Raw genomic sequence first — 18,377 nt, 5'->3', positions numbered from 1 at the left:
TCTGCTAGTGATTAAATCTATCATTAGATAAATTTAAATTAGTATGATAGAGACTATCAAGGGCTCAGCATGACATTTTACGCAACTGAGCATATTCTACAATATATATGGCTCTTTGCTAGGCTTTTTTCATAATTAACCACATCCATAATATTCCTCCCACCAACAAAGACTTTTTTATTTATTGAGATGATTTTCTCTAGGATTTGCTTCATTATGTTCACTAAGACCTTGGCTATAATTTTGTAAATAGTATTGTAGAGACTGATAGGACAAAATTATTCCATACAAATGTGGTTTTTTTTTTTCGGAATGAACACAATGTAGGTTTGTTTTATCTTATTCGTAATGATTCCTATTTTGAAGAAGTGACAAACTACTTTGAAAACATCATCTCCCACAATATCCCAATATTCTTGGAAGAACAATGGAGGGAACCCATTAGGACCTAGAGATTTGAAACCGTAGGAGGAGAAGGAAACACGTCTAAATTCATCTCTAACAACCTTTTTAGACATAGCAATATTGTCCTTTGGGGGGGTAAGCTTAGGAATGCAACCTAACAAGTCAAAAGTGTCATCAACTCCATCATCGATCGCTTCCCTTTCATGAAAATAGTTGATAGCTTCAGTGTTAATGTCATCTTCCTCTAAAACCATAATATCATTGAAAACTTTAAGAGATCTAATTTTTTTTGTACTCTTGGCCCAAGATAGTGTTTCAGAGTAGTAAGATGGAAGAATTTAGTATTCCTCTCATTGTGTCTGAGCTATTGGATCTTAGATTTTTGTTTCCAAAAGGTTTCTTCCTAAGAAGAGATGGTTAGCCATTGGTCCCTATAAGATCTTAATAATTTTTGAGAGTCCATATGATTTGGATTATCTTCAAGTTTCTTTTGAGAATCCACTAGTTTACCTTCTAAATCCTTTTTCTTATCAAAGATGTTACCAAAGGACACTTTGTTCCATTTATTAACCTTGTCTCTAATCACTCCTAGGTTAAAGTTTAAATTGATCAAAGGATAAGACTTAGCTAGAGTTTTCCACCATTCATATATCAAGTCTCTTAATTTTCTATTGGATTGCTACATAATTTCAAATCTAAAAGGGCTAGAAATTATTTTTCCTAATTTCCATTCAAGGAGGATAGAACTATGGTTTGACCTTGTTCGAGGTTTAGCTTCCAAGTTGAAGTAATCAATATTACTCTAGTTAGAAGAAAGACAAAACCTATCCAATATAACTTGGATAAGGCTTTTTTCTTGTCTCCTATTGGACCAAGTAAACCTTACCCCTTTAAGGTCCAAATCTATCAACCCAGTAGACTAGAAGAAATCTCCCAAGTGCACCATACTATCAGAGAATTTTTTAGAGCCACCCAATTTCTTTAAAGGATGTAGAGGAGTGCTAAATTCTCTAGCTAGCATCCATCTAATGTTCTAACTATTACTCATCATATTTTCAAGGAATCCCATTGTTTCTATATGTTCCATCTTGAGTTCAAAGCACAGATGTTTAGCACATTCCACTACCATATAGTAATAATATCACAACAATCTAAAATGATGGAGTTCTCATTAGAGTGTAAAAGAGTACCTATTATTTTGTTCACATTACACACAATCACCACCCTACTAGAAGCACCATTGGATTCATGTGAGATCGAAGAGGAACTGAGCCAAGCGTGGGATATTTCCTTGTCCAAGTTATCTTTACTCATCTTTATTTCTTGAATGTTAACCATATCAACTTTAGATTCAAGTAAAGAACACTTTAACATATGTTACTTAAGGTGACTATTCAATCCTCTAACATTTCAATAAAGGATTCTAACCATAGAAAACTAAGGGGATGCCACTCTAGTTTCAGACACACCAAAACCCATAAATAAGAAAACCAAATTAAAACCCTGGGGGGGGGGGGGGTGCATTTCTTTAGTTCCTCCTAAAACCCCAAGGAGACTACCCATTTTTCTATCTCTGCCAAAATTTATTTTATTCCTTTTCTCTTTTTTCTTGTCTACCACTGTCCATTCCACCTCTTTGATCATATTTGAATAATAATCCCCTTTTAAACCCAATCCTATCTTAGGGGAAGCAAGTTTACTAGCAGCCATTTTTTAGGGGTTAGGTCCCCTAGTGGATCCACCAAAAGAGCAAGTTGGCCAAGGATAACCACTAAAATATATAATTTTTCTCTAATAGTCTGGTTTGGGGATGAGTGCTTAATCATCCCTATAATCTAGAAGAAGAAGCTTGTGAAGCCCTCATTGAATTGTCAAGGATTTTTTTTTGCGCTGGGGTCATTGGAGGACCATTAACCCTCTTAGCAATCTTTAGAGTACCAAGACCCTTAGGCTCAAAATTTGAATAATTTGAAGGCCTTTCAGAAGGAAGGACAACCTCTTGAATCTTGGAAGCTAGGCCATGGGAGTTATCCATCCCCAATTCCACTAAAGGACCACTAGAATGGATTTTCTTTTGATTAAAAGGGATTAGTTCTTGATTTCTAGCCCTATTTTCTATGAACTTAGGTGGACCCCCAAAATTAGTCGGTTGGGTAGCATAGGCCACAATATAAATGCCCAAACCATTTACATCTTATGTACAATTTTTTTAATTTTTAATAGTACAAGGGTTAGACCTAGGATCCCAACTTGGATTCAATAGTAACCCCCAATGGAAGAACTTACTTCAATGTCACACTTACACAAATCCTAAGAAACATGATGTGGGATTTTGTTTATGTGACCTTATCAACTACCAACAACAATCCAAAGGAGTGAGAAATACCTTTAAAGACCTCATTATTTTAGAACTCTAGAGGTAGCCCTAGCAATCTAACCCATGTAGGAGCATGAGCTCCCAAGTCAATAGCCAAATCTAGCTTAGGTGTCCACTTACAAATAATAAGGACATTATTCAAGTTCAGACCCAATGACCAAGGTCTATTCATAAGAACATTGGAGAGATACTCATGGAAGGAAAATGAGAACAAAAACAAGTCATTAACTAGGGCATTGATTTTAATTCTACTTTTTAAGGACTAGGTTAAAGCCACCCGTTTCCTAAGATGTTTGACCAAAGGTCCAAATAGTGGGAATTTTCCCAGAATATTGAACCCTAAATCATTTACTATTTCATCAATGATCTCATCAAGAACAAGGATCATATGACTAGAGATCAAGCATGAGCTTTTAAACTTGGGAGGAGGGAGTGAGGAAATTCCCATAAATTTATCTTCAAATGGGCCACCTGAAGTGGTGGAAAAAATGGTATTAGCTCCACAAGGTTGAGGAGCCAAGCCAAGAAAGACATGGCCCCTTGGGTTTACAAAAAATAATGGGGAACTTGGAAAACTACCATTACCAACTTGGGATGAGCATAAATATTATTCTTCATATGGAAGTAATATTTAGTTCTTATGAAGGTGTATCATTTTAATTTATTCTTAATATGATAACCCTATAGCATAAATAGATCAGATGCAAGCAATGTTTAGTGATGTGGGTTACATCAAAGATCTAAAGTGTTTGTAAATATGATAATAACATAATTTAGATTTAAGTAGACTTATTTTATATTAACATGATGAGAGTAGGCCTACAAGTTCCACATGTTTGGGAGGCATAGCTACCTTTATCACTATTAGGGAATAGTGTAAAAAGTTTTCCTTCCTCCATGTTCAATTCTGGAGCTGGATGCTTACATGGTTCTCCATATCTTCCATAGTATGTTTCCATGTGATTTATGTTATTTTAGTTCATATAGATATTTTATTTATGCACATTTATGTTCATTGTGATGTTTCTTTCCACGTGATTACATTAGATTCTTCGATTAGATTTTATGGTTCACATGTTAGTTTTATGCGATCCTCCTTATGCCTTCAATTGTTTACTCTTCAATTGTTGTTGATCTGGTACTCCCTGGTGTGGAAGTTCTAACTCTTATTCCCTTTTGATTGTTTGTCAAGCTATTAATTTGTAATCCTAGGCAACAAAAGTTCAACATTGGGTGATACTCAAAAATTATTGTATGCCTTAGAAAGAAATATTGTGCGATACTGGAAAGTATTGATCAATAGTAATAAATTCTATCATGTCACACTAGTAAATTATTGCATGGTAGTAGTAAGGTATATCATGCAAAACTAGAAAGTATGGCACAATAGTTATAAGAAGTATTGCACAATACTACAAAAGTATCACCTAGTACTATTATATAGTTGTGTACGATACTAGAAAAATATAGCTTGAATTTTATGCAAAAACCTACTTGGGAAAACAACAAGTATTTCCAAACTTGTTGGTTGAGATTCAAAGGGTGTTTTGGATACCCTCTTGGATTGTGCCCCTTCCTAATTTTTGATAGGCCTAAGTTTATTGGCTCCTTTGTTTGCATAAACTTTCATAGTTGGTTTTGGATGCATTGTAAGCAATGATGCTTTGGAGATTTTTTGGGTGTCTGGATTGTTTGGTTAAGTCTTCCATTGTGATCTTTTGATTGATTGCATCTTGATGTTATTTGAATCCATGCTTATTACTTTAAAAAAAATGTATTGGCTTTTATTTATCCTTGTTCCAAGGATTTTTGGGCAGGGAAATATATCTAGTATCAGAGCACATGTTGCAACATTAGGATCTTATGTTATGCTCCCACTATGATATTGTTTCTATTACATGTTATAGTATCTTATTTTAGCCTATGCTTGTGATATGTATGGTTGTTGTGTACAACTATGACCCTTATCTTGTTGCTCCTATAGTGATGCCTCCTACACGTAGGCTTAGTAGTCAAAGGAATAACCAATAGAATAATGAGGAAGAAGACCACCATAAGGAAGAACATCAAGAAGTTTGGGAAGGACAAGATGATAAAAATTGGGGTGATGTCAGGGTATTGTTACCTGTGTTATAGGAAATTATAGCTCAATTGGGATCTCAAATTGAGGAGAATCAAAAGGACCATGGTTGGGAAGAGGAAATCACGCCATTGAAACTCCCATGTGTTAGAGCATGGAAATGAATGTGAGCATTCTTGCACACCACCTAGTGGTGAAGGTAACCTTAAGAGAGGCCATGGTCAGGATGATGGAGGTTCCATCTGAATGGACATGATGAGAGACCTTCAGAGGTCTAAACCACCACTATTTGATAGCCTAAGAGGAGGTCTGAGAGCTAGGACACGGTTACTGGATATGGGATGTTCCTTCTCCTTGTATCCATATGAAAGTAATGTGAAGGCCCATTGTGTCATTACACAGCTGAGAGAACATGGGTCCATGTATTCGGATATGGAGAGTGAGATGCTCTAGATCAATATAGTGGATCTCACATAGGAGATCTTTGAGGACAGATTTAGGGAGAAAATTATATCTCCATAATACCGAGAGGTTCATGCTGATGAGTCCATAAAGCTCACAAAGAAACATGATAGTGGATCGGTACGAGATTCAATTCTTTAGGTTGATATAGAACTCTAGTTACCATTACAATGAGGTACTCCTCAAACAACATTTTTTAGGGATATTAAAGACTCTATCATTGGGGATGTTCATCTTCATTGGCCTATGACACTTGCACTCACCACTTAGAAGGAAAGGATTACTAAGAGAAATGTGGATAGGGGCCTTAGTGTTAGATTAGACTCTTAAAGCTATAGTAAATGATCCATAGGATAGAGTCTACCACCACCTCAGACACAGGTCATAGGGCAAGGTCAAGCCTAGTCAGCACCCTCACCAAGTGGTCATAGTCTTTAGGATCAATGACACCAATGTTATTTATAGAAAGGTGGATCGATTTTAGGTACCATAGGAAGGAAGGGTAGTGACTAGAGTCAAAGTTAGTAGTCCCAATAGAGCTATCCATCTTAGGGTGATCAACATAACTCTAGAAGAGGGAGTGCACCATATTCTAGTACCTGACAGGGTGGGCATGGATCTGGTTCCAATTTTGAAGGAGCATGTTTTTCTTGTGGCAAGCTCAGCCATAGATTGGTGGAGTGTCCTATAAAGACATCTTTAAGACCTAGTAGAGGTGCAACCATGTTTGAACATACCATGGGTGACATAGGAAAATCCCACAAATTTTTGCGGTGGTGGAAATTTGTCAAGCTAAGCATAGGGTATTGTAGTCAAGGCTATAGGTACATTATATGGTAATTATTTTATAGTATTAGTGGATTCTAGTGCATCAGATTCTTTTATTTCACCATCCCTTGTTTGATAGTATGGGCTAGTGGCTACACAATAGGTTGATAGGTGGTAGGTTGAGTTAGCTATAGGTTCCAAGGTGACTGTGGATTCCATAGTTAGTGGTCATGTATTCGACTTGGCTACCTTCACCACCATAGTTGATCTTCATATGCTATCCTTAGGGTCTTATGACATTCTATTGGGTATGACCTTAGATAGTTGTACTTTTGGGTAGGGATGAGGTGTGATGCTGCTGATTTTGTAGCTCAATGTCTCGAGTGCTAGAGAGTGAAGGAAAAGTATCAACATCTGATGGGCCTTTTTCAACTACATGCCATTCTAGATTGGGAGTGGGACACTATATCCATTAATTTTATCACAAGGTTTCCTATGTCATCACGATAACATGATTGTATCATGGTTAACATGGACAAATTGTCCAAGGTAGCACATTTTTCTCCCATGAGAGCATCCTACACAACTTCTTTTGTAGTGCATGTTTTCTTAGAGGATATTATTTTCTTGCATGGATTCCTTGACAGATTATATCAAATAGACATTTAGTATTTTCTTCATCACTTTGGACATCTCTCTAGGATGCTTTGTGTGCACAAATCAATTTTAGTTCAACTTACCACCCAAAGACTCATGGTTAGATAGAGAGAATGAACTAGGTTCTAGAAGACATGCTTTGTATGTATGTGATGGATAGGTAGGTGAAGTGGGAGGACTATCTATACCTTGGCAAGTTTGCTTATAATAATGGGTAGTATATTTCTCTTGGCATGTCAATTTTTTAGGCCGTGTATTGTAGACCATGTCATACCCCTTTGAGTTGAGATCATTTAGAGGACCAAGTGATTTTAGGTCCAGAGATGCTTCAAGATATTGAGTAGCAAAATGTTTGTATTAGACAACATTTGGTTACTGCTCAAGAGAGGAAAAAGAAGTATGCATATGCTCATAGGTTGGATCATCACTTTTTAGTTGGTGACTAGGATTTTTTGAGAGTGCACCCGAGGAAGAGCCCCATCTATTATAGGAAAGGCTTTAAGTTGGCACCACATTTTGTCAAACCATTTGAGATCCTTGAGAGGATCGCTCTTGTTGTTTATCAACTAGCATTTCCACCTAGCATATCATGCATCCATGATGTTTTCCATGTTTTTGTTTTGAGGCAGTATATTCCAAATGTGACCCATGTACTTGATTGGGTTGCTTTTTAGGTGGAGGATGGACAACTTTCTTTGGAGCTCATTTGTATGCTTTAGCATCAGAGGCTGACCCTCAGAGATTGAGACATAAAGAAGGTAAGGGTCCACTAGGACCCAAGTGATGAGACTTCTACTTCTTGGGAAGATGCTACATGACCTAGGGTCAAATAGATATCCCTACGGATCTTTTGGATCAATGTCCAACTATAGTGCCAAGAAAACTTGAGAAAGTTCGATGGTGCACAAATCAAGGAAAAAACCAAAAAATGGCCAAAAACCTTGAAATTAAAACCCATTATGTCATTGGGTACAAAAGTGGATTATAATACTAGGAAATTAACTGGCCCACTAAACCAACCCTTTCTCAACCCATAAAAAATTGGGTGATTTTGATTAAATGGAATTCAGCTACAAAAAAGTTGTCAAGAATTAAAATAATTTAATTAAATATAAAATTCCCAAAACTATTAAATCATAATATTTTGTAATAACTTTTGCAACAAATGTGAACCTCTAAATGCATAGAGACGCTCACTCATCTAATCACATAATGCAAACGAGTCTCGATTTATTAAATCATCGGAGGGTTTAATTAATCAATTAAATAGGATACATAAACCATATAAGGATGACATTGGCTAGATAAGAACAATCGAATAACTAACTCGATGTGTCACTGCTAGGGATATAGATCCTACACACTACACAATAGGATCAAGTGCAATTGAATATAATAATATGGCCAAAGTGATAAATTTATTAAATCAAATTAATAACTATTTATTTAATCACATTAAAATAATCTATTTAAATCAATCACTGCATCATAAAACATCCAAAAGCAAGAATGAAGTAAATAACCATAGCATCAAATCAAAGTATCCATAATCATGTCACATTAATAAGTATCATCTTGTAGATATGATCAAACTAAACAACATACCATCTAACATCTATGATATTGGTAAATAAAAATATAGTATTTGACCATCATGTCATCTCGAATGTCCTCAAACATGAGCATCAAAGTATCTATTGAAACGAAAATATAACAAGGTAAAACATGCAAACATGGGAGGCAATATAAGATATGTGTACCTCAAGGGAAACTTGATGTCGCCCTTTGTCTCATCATCATAAGAACATCAACTCTCTTGAGCAAGGAAAAATTTTATGTATTTATTGATTTTTCTTGTAATCTTTTGACCTCTAGTCTGTCGCTCTTTTGTACGCATACTACATGTCTCACTATCCTCAAATATTCTTGAATTTCCCTCACTCAAGGAAGATAAATCTGATAGATACCTATTTGGTGGTAGCTATAGCCAGTCAAATAAGAGATATAGTTGAAGGAGAAAAATATTTTTCTATAAAATGAGGCTAATATTAATAAAGTTTTCCTAAAGTTAATGCTGAAGGAAAAGAGAAAGCAAACCTGTAATAAACTTATACCTATCGATCCATGTCACTGTGTACGATCCTCATCAAAGGGGTATAATTTCCTACATATGTAAATCATTTGTCTTAAGCTAGTTACAAATTACATGCTAATTATGCTACAAATTACATAGAACATAACATGAACAATATGCATACATTATAATCATTAGATACTATTTAATTCTTTACCTCTACAAAAAAACATATTATAAGTAATCAACACCAAGAATTATGCATCATAACAAATATTTCAACCTAATCATCACCTAATACATTTCCATTGATCATGTCACTGATCATCTTCTTTGTCCATCTCATCATCATGAATATCATCATTATCGCCATCATCATCCAAATCATCAGAATGACCATCATCATCATCATGATCATCACTATGACCATCGTCATCATTGTCATTGTTGTCATCATCATCACCATCACCATAACCATCACCATCACCATCATCACCACCATCATCATTGTCACCACCATCATCTACTTCATCTTCTACTTCTTTGGTATCTTCTTTTCCAATCACATTATATTTTACTGATCTTCCTCTTGGATCGTGTCTACTGACAAATGACCAACACAGTTTATGTGGAACACCAAAGTAAAACACTTTCTCACATTGTCTTGGAAGAACATAGGGATCCTTTCAAACTAGCTCAAATGACCTTATATTAATCATTGCAAATCCATTATCATATTCAATAATAGTTCTATTGGGATTTTTTTGATTCAGTTGTAGCCTATACCATTTGACAACAAATACAACTAGTTTGAAGGAATTAAAGTCACACTCAATTATATCATCCAAAATTTTGTAGTATCTATTTTCATATTGTTGAGGATGCATGTCATTTCTAGAAAAAATATTACTAACCTCAAAGGCTGCAGTTATCCTAGAATCACAAGTTGTCTTAGTATCGTTCACCTTTTTTATGCAAAATTTACAACCATTGTAGTACATGGCTTTATGGTGCAAAATTTATAGAAATTTACTTATACATACCTTTCCACCTCTTAAACCATTTTCTAGATCAATTACCATTGGCGTAACATTGGGATCTCCATTAGGATGAGCTTCTTTAACCAATGAAGCAACACCTTCCCATGTTAATGAGTGACCATTTTATTGAGTTTCAATCCATATCATCACCCAATCAAGATTGTTTGAAGTGCACCCCACTCACAAGAAAATTTATAAAATAAAAAGATCTATTAGAAATAGCTTATATTGATTATGGATAAAAATTAATTAACTACAATAACATCTTAAATAATTATCTCTCACTTTCCTCAATCTACCTTTCCCCGTCAAGTACTCTTCCTTTGAATCTGTTAATAGAGTTGGGATCCCAAATGTGATCTACATGGATCTTTGATGCATACTTGGGAAGACATTCACTAATGTACACCATGGTCTAGTATACCATATATCCCTTGATCATGGAACACTTAGGACGTGCTCTTCGTCAAACCAAGCCCTTCAAAAATTTCAAGTGCCTCTCAACCATCCATATTGACCTAGTTGGTATAGGTCCACACAATTCAATCTCACCAACTAGATGTATGAGGCAATGTTCTTGTGCATTGAAAAAAGTGGAAGATAGACACTTTTGCATCTCACACAAAAGCTGAGATTTTTTTCTCTTCCAATGCTTCATGTCTTTTCTATCAGTTTATTTAGATGAAAACCACCTATAAGATGTTCGTCACACAAAAACATATTAACGAGACTACAAAAAATTATACAATATATTATAGAAAAAATAAGAGAAAGACAGAATAATATCTATACAAAAAATATAAAAAATAACACTTCTAACCTCATGTATTTCCCAAGATCATATATAACTCGTTTGAAACTCATGTTGTCAAAGTTGTGTGGGAGAGATAGAGGTTGAACATACTACAGTAATAATAAAATGATCATTTCAATATATTATAAAATAAAACAATAAAAAGTACATGATGTTTTACAAACTTATTGTAAATAGAGAAGAACATGACCTATCTTGACGAAGGTATGTCAATCATGCATTTTCAACCCTGGCCCAAAATCATCTTTCTTTGATATGAGACTGCTTATGTTTGCAAAAAATCTTGTGGGAAATTTAGTTTTTTTTTTTTATGGCTTCAAATATTGAATCAATTTGTTGTTGTGTTAATAACCAAGTAATGACACTCACATTAATCTAGTTTCCATTGCTATTTGATTCAAGGAAAAAATTCAATGCATGATTGGATTCATCAATGTCATTAAAAATTTTGACCATTTTTTCTTTTTCACACCTTCCATCCAATATTTTCTGTAATGTCTCCATTACATTCTTTCCACTATTCATAGCATCAAAAAAACACACAATTAGAAGGTTCTCATAGTACGACAACCTACTAAATTGTCTAGGATAGATTTTAATTCCTTTTGGAAGTTTCTCATCAATGCCTTGATGACCTTCATGAACATCAATTACATCATTTCTAAATAAAATACAATATCCAATTTTCAATTTTATACAAAAACTTGCATTAGATGGAATGACATTACCTTGATGACTCATTCTATCGTATTCTAGCTTCCACATGTGAGGTATCATTCTTCTTGGCTTTGATGTCATCTCTTCTTTCCTATTGAAAAGATGTTTTTTGGTAATTTGACAATTAAGATTATTCTGGAGAAAGTGTCCATGCTCATCGAACACCTGGTTTCCTAAAAAAATTAAACAACAAGATTTCATCATTGGACCACAAAATGGAGATACAAATTTTCCCTTTGTTTGAAGACCTACAAGATCATGTATAATTGGATGACATGTGTACTAAAATATTTATATTTACAATTATCACATGTAACTTAAACATACAATGAAAATGTGTTAGCACTATTACTTACCAAAATCATGCATTAACAGTTTTACATACCACATAAATGTGTTATCCAGGGGCATCATGTATTGTCCATACAAGAATTGCACAAAATTGAAATTTTCTTTCACTAATCGATCTAGAGATGTCATACATAGTGACCCAATTTCATAACTCCAACAACTCATTAATCAATGGCTCAATATATACATTCATATTTTTCACTTGGTACTTACCTAGTAGAATGAACATAAAAAAAAACATAATTATTATGGTCATTTTGATACTATGTTTATAAATAAATTTAGATGACTATTAAATGTAAAAATACCTAGTGCAATAATTACCAACATTATGTGCTCCCTCTTTACAGACGTCCAAATAGGAATGTTTTTGTTAATAACAAAAATAGGTCAAACCAAGTAAACAAATATCATCTCCCCAAATGGATTGACATCATTTGCTACCAATGAAAGCTTCAAATTACGAGGTTCTTCTTTATTTAATGGCCACCTATCTTCTATGTCCTTAAATGAAAAATCATCCATAGGAATTCACATAATGTCACATTGACTTCTATTGTGTGCATGGTAATCCATAAATTTTGCCAAGCTAGTGCACCTGAATAATTGTTGTAGATGTGCAATGGTGGGAATGTACCAAAGAACCTTGTGAGTCACCTTTTTGGTCATTTGATCTAATTGATATCTAGTAATTTGATAATTAGGCCATTGTGTTGAAAATTTATTTTTTTAATAATATATAATATGATCATTAGGACATGCATGTATTGTTTGATACTAGATTCTAATATCTTTCATAATGGTTGATAATTTTTGGTAAGAGCGAGGTGGAATTTTTGATGGTGGTAACAAAAACTCACCTATCAACCTATGGAAAATTTGTTAATATAAAGAACATTAATGGTACACTAACATAGAAGATGACAAAAATGACACTATACCTTAGCATATGTAAGATTGATACATTGGATATACCATTCATAACCTTGAAGTTTACTAGAAACAATACAATGGAGAGAAGAATTTTTTGGGAGACTTGTTATAGGGGCTCGTATACCTTTTCAATAAAAGTTATATCAAGGTTTTTTTTGTCATCATCATTAGATGTGCTACTATCATCCTCTTCATCATCTTCATCAGTTGCACCAGTAATATCTTCTTCAATCTTGTTCTTTGGCACATTATCAGTTACATCAATACCAACATCTTCAATTGTGTTCTCTACCTCAGGATCATCTTCTTCCATGGGAGCATTACCTTCTGCTTTGATATTCACACCTCCATGTTCCACCAGTTTCAAATCCACATTCATCAAAAGATGAAAATCCTTTCCCCCTTCAATGTGGCCATGTTGCCTACAATGTCTCTGAGTCATTGTGATTAGAACTATTTGATTCTATAAGCCCTTGCATTTTTTGCAAGGATAGTTACATTTTCCATCACCTTTTCTTTTGAACTGAGACCGCGGTCTAGCAATTGCCAACTTATTTTGTTCTAGGTTCATATTGTTAGATGTGAACTTTCTTCATAAGAAAATATTTAGGCTATAAAATTATATCAAATATAAAAATACAAGCATTAGTCTAGTATATTTTATATAATAAAAAATAATTAAATATTACTATCTTTTCAGTAAGGGTGTCATCTAAAAAAATTAAATGAATTATACAATATAAATATATATAATACTAAGAAAATATTTCATTAAAAAAATATCACTATACAGATGTAGATATTCAACTTTACATAACAACATGTATGTCGTGTCTTCATGGAAAATCATTGGTGCACATAGACTTCATATGTTTTCTTTATAGTAAATACCATTAGATGTGAGTCTTTATTATGTCTAGACTAGGTGTTATTCTTATTATTAAATATTGAGATCTATGTGTACCGAGCTAAAAACAATCTATGGATGGATCTTCATATTATCTGTGATGCATATTTTCCTAACTAATACATGAATTTTATGGGACAACCAATGGGGAATAGAGATTATAGACTCAAAGCAACATTATTTTTTTGCAAATTCAATAACTAGAAAACAAAGTTGTTCTATTCATCATGTTTGGAATGCACAAATAATTGATGGTGCCTGAAAAGATATGATCCCTTTTGTTTTTACCTTTGATTAAGAATATATGGAAAGTAATCCATAACAAACCTACAACTAGTTTGATTTAATCCATAAGAAATGAACATACCATAGTAACATGTGAAATTCTTGTACATACAAATGAGAATGAAATAGATATCTACAAAGGCAACAATCACTAAACATTCAATAGAGTCCATAGATAGCGAATAGATCTTAATCACAAGTACATTGTGCTAAGGATACAATTAAAGCCTTTGACATTCACAATTGTGTTACCTTTGTAGGCTGAATATTTAGATCGATTGTACAATATCATTAAGAATGTCTTTAGATGATGGAAATATGCATCTAAACTTTCTTATTATATGCATGTTTTCTTGAAAACTTTCTTAATATATGCTTCGCTTGTTTGATTGAGAGACCATAAATGGCTTTTATTGCAATGTGTTTAAACTTTAAAGAACACATTAATATACCAAGAATGTTAACTACAAATGAAGGAGAATGAAAGTAGAGTTCAACAGTTATGATGTCTCAATGGAGTATACAAACATTTTTGTGTGTAGTTGGACACTTGAAGTCTAATTAAAAATATTTAGCAAGGATGTGAGGACTTGAAAGTGAAGGAAAAATCCAAAGCATGATATTTTTTATTGTAAAGATATGCATTAAACTTTTTAATTGTAAAAACAAAGCCAAATAGTGTGCTTAACATTTGACCTTAACAAAGGTGAGCTTTTCATCTTAATCAATTGAAGAGCCACCTTTGAAATCAAATGTTACTAGCATAAGATTGGTCCAAACTATGTTTAATGCATCTAAATTGAAATAACAAAAATAGAATTACAGTTTTTATTATCAACTCTTTTAACCTAGAAAGTGGACCTAATTTACCTGAAAGAATAATTGAGTGAATAGAAAGTGGAAATATTTTGGTGTAGTGAAGCATATATTTGTAGACAAGTAAGATCTTTTTCTAAATGATTACTCTTATGATCCTACAATGACTATTCCATTTTGGTAGCCATTTGCTAGATGATATTATTTTTGTTTTGCTAGTTTCCCATAACTAGCTGAGTTCCAAAACTAGTGCACTTACCTTTACATAATTTTTTTTGAAGTTGTAGTTATTATCTTACATCTGGTCTTGAGGGCATATTTTTGTGTGGCAAGTATAGTACTAGTCATGTATACTTATGTTTTGACAGTGCAACATCTATAGTTGATGCATAGCATGCTCTCCATGGTAGATGGTTTGCTGGCAAAATGATTATAACAACATTCATGGTATGTTATTTGAGTTTTACAAAGCTGCAATTTTTTTTGTAGGTTAATTTATTATACCATGGTTTAATTATTTGATTTGTGATATTTCCCGTGCAACCTCCCTATAACTATGAGGAAAAATTTCCTGATAGAAAATGATTGGGGTGGATCAAATATTCAAAATTATAAAGCATTTTGGTTTAGTTTTCAATGATGTGAAAGGTGATTTGAGATCATCTTCCCACGATTACACAAGGCATTGACCATGATATTACTTGATTTGGAAGAAAACAAACAAGAAACAAGAAACATTGTTTCAAAGAAAGCCCTAGAGCTATAATATATGTAAATCATGCACCTATACTAAACTAGCCTCGTGCTACTCCCATTGGGCCTAAATGTGTAGGTTGTATGTAAGCTACCTATATTACACTGTATGTACAAAACCCTTTCCTTTCCTTTTGATTTTTTACCTTCTTCATTCAAAAAGTCACAACAAATATAAGGTCGATAAGAAGGGGAGGATCAGTACCACATTATAACATAATCAATAAAAATTTAATGAATTTTAGTTATCTTCAAAAAAATTAAGAAGTGGTTCTTGTTCAACCCTCCCATGCCACTGCACTTTGCCACATGAAAATAAAATGAAGTTTCACTTTTCTTTTTCTCTTTATATCCTAACAATGTCAAAATTTTGACAAAAGTACTTATATATTGTCAAAATTTCAAGAGAAACTTAAATCTCGTCAAAATTTTGACAAGATACTTAAGAATTGTCAAATTTCAATTTTTTCATGATCATATTAAAAAAAAGACAAATTGATCAACCAAATTGGCATTTCATCAAAAATTTAGGTCAAAAGTGGGACTCAAATGTACTAGTGCTAGATCTACTTTATTTGTATTTGTGGTACTTAGATATCCTTGAATTTACATATAGAATGCATTTCATATATTCACATTGTGAAAATACAAAAAAGTATAATTGCATCTAGTCATTCCATTTCCTTTTAAGGAGATTTTTTAATCTTTATTTCCCAATGTTTTTTAGATATTTTATTTGATGCATATGATGATGATTTTATGTATTACTTCATTGAGGCTCGTCTTTTTAAAGATGATGTTAATCAACATTTAGTGATTCATGATGTTCCTAACCTTGATAATGGAACTATTTGAGATGAACCTTTAGATGATAATGTTGATTACTCCTTTCCTCATGAAAATATGGCATGGTTAATACCTTTTCTTTTCAACATGACCTCTATTTTAGGTATATTTTTCCTCCTAGTAGAGATGAAGCATTAGTGGACATTCAAAATCCTTATCATCTCTCTTCTAGCCATAACCTTATGAACAATCAAGAGCTTTATCAAATTAACATGGTTCATATTAATCAACATTTTAATAAATCTTTCATGATTATTAAGGGTTTTCCTCAAATAAATATTAAGGGAAAATATAGTGATCCATTGGATTATCCTTTAGTGCCTCACACCTATCATACACAGCATAATTCTCAACCTACTACCTCTCTTCCACCTTGTCAATATTTTCTTCCTCCTCCACCTCATCTTCCTTGTTGGATTATGACTTGGTCTCAGAGATGCGTAATGCCCCCGCCAAGATTTCTCTTTGGGAAATTCTTCAAACATATCTTTTGTATCATGAAGCTTTGAGAACAACTTTACCCAATCTCTCAATTCTACCTCCTAATTAAGATAACATCAATGCCTTTTTACAATAGATGCATACCACTCTTGTCCCACCTGCAATTGTGTTTACTCATGAGTATTTTCCCTCTAAATAGCTTCAATATTTTCACAACCTTATTATGGTATTTGTTTCTATTAATAAATCTACTGTACAATGAACTCTGATTAATAATTGATTGGGTTTGAATATTTATAGTGTGGATATGCTAAAGTCTATGGATGTTGATATTTTTACCATTCAACTTGATAACATTCCTATTCATGGATTTGATAACATTGATAAAAACACTTTGGGTATTATAATTCTATCTATGAAAGTTGGCTTGGTGACATTGGATACTCCTACAAATGTTATGCCTAGATCTCTCAATTATAACATTCTCTTAGGAAGACCTTTGTTGCATTCTATGCATGTTGTTCTTTCTACTCTTCATCACAAGGTTAAGTTTGTTTATAAAAAATTTATGTATACCCTCCATTTCTATGATGTACCTAATATTTGTTTAAATATACAATATACTATTGTTTCTCCTCCTACATAGGAAGTGAAGAAACCTAAACCTAAATATAACCCTTCTTCTTCTACTCTTTCTAAAGATGATTGGGGTACATTATATTTTAATGCTACTTTTATTGGAGAGTATAGAGTTAATGATCTTTCATTGATGAGAAATAAAGTTCCTCCTCTCTTTACAAATGTTAATTCTACTTGCAGTCATACGTTATCTATCAAACCTACTCTGTCTTTAGGCAATGGTTGGAAAAAAAAAAAAAATTCTTTCAACACCATTTTTTCTCATACATTAGGATATGTGCAACAAAGTAGTTCTCTGTCCACAACCTCTCCTTTATCATCTTCAACTAATAAAGAACATTTTTTTCCTATGCTTTGTCATGCTAGGGTGATTTCTAGACCTAAACATAGACATAAACATTGTCAACAACTCATGAATCTTTCATTTTGCATGTATGATCATTATCATGATCGCTCTACTATTGATTGTAAAGCTTTACAATAAAAGATTCAACAACTTATTGATAATACATATTTATTTTCATATCTTCTTATGGTGAGATCTATGTTTATCTACATTTTTGTAAATAATATCTAGGTCCCTATCATGTATCTCCACACCTTGTAAAATTGTCAGGTTCTCTCTTAGGGGTTCATTATCCTTCATGGTTCACTCTGTGAGCAGAATAATAGGACATATTTTCCCTTTTTTCCTATACTTGGGGAGAAGCTAACTATATCCATAATCCTCATTCTTTCAAGGATTCACTATTTCCTTTGGTTAGGTGTTATTCATTTACCATATCACATCTAATCTTATATTATTAGCAAGTGCAATTTCATGGTAGATAGATCACTTGCCTTGGAGACTCATAATAGTGTGTTGTCATTTTCAAGGACTTACTTTTTCACTTCATGCATGTTGTTTTATTTTACTCTACCCTTCCATGGCCTCATAGGATTTGTGACCTCTTTGGTTTAGACTAGGTATTGCTAATGGATACTATCTTGATGTCGAAACTACTATATCCTT

The sequence above is a fragment of the Cupressus sempervirens genome, chromosome 1 (genome assembly GCF_028749045.1).
Source record: "Cupressus sempervirens isolate cs-2001-9-10 chromosome 1, ASM2874904v1, whole genome shotgun sequence".
Taxonomy (NCBI): domain Eukaryota; kingdom Viridiplantae; phylum Streptophyta; class Pinopsida; order Cupressales; family Cupressaceae; genus Cupressus; species Cupressus sempervirens.
The sequence above is the reverse complement of the archived record's forward strand: the minus strand, read 5'-3'. Positions refer to the sequence as shown.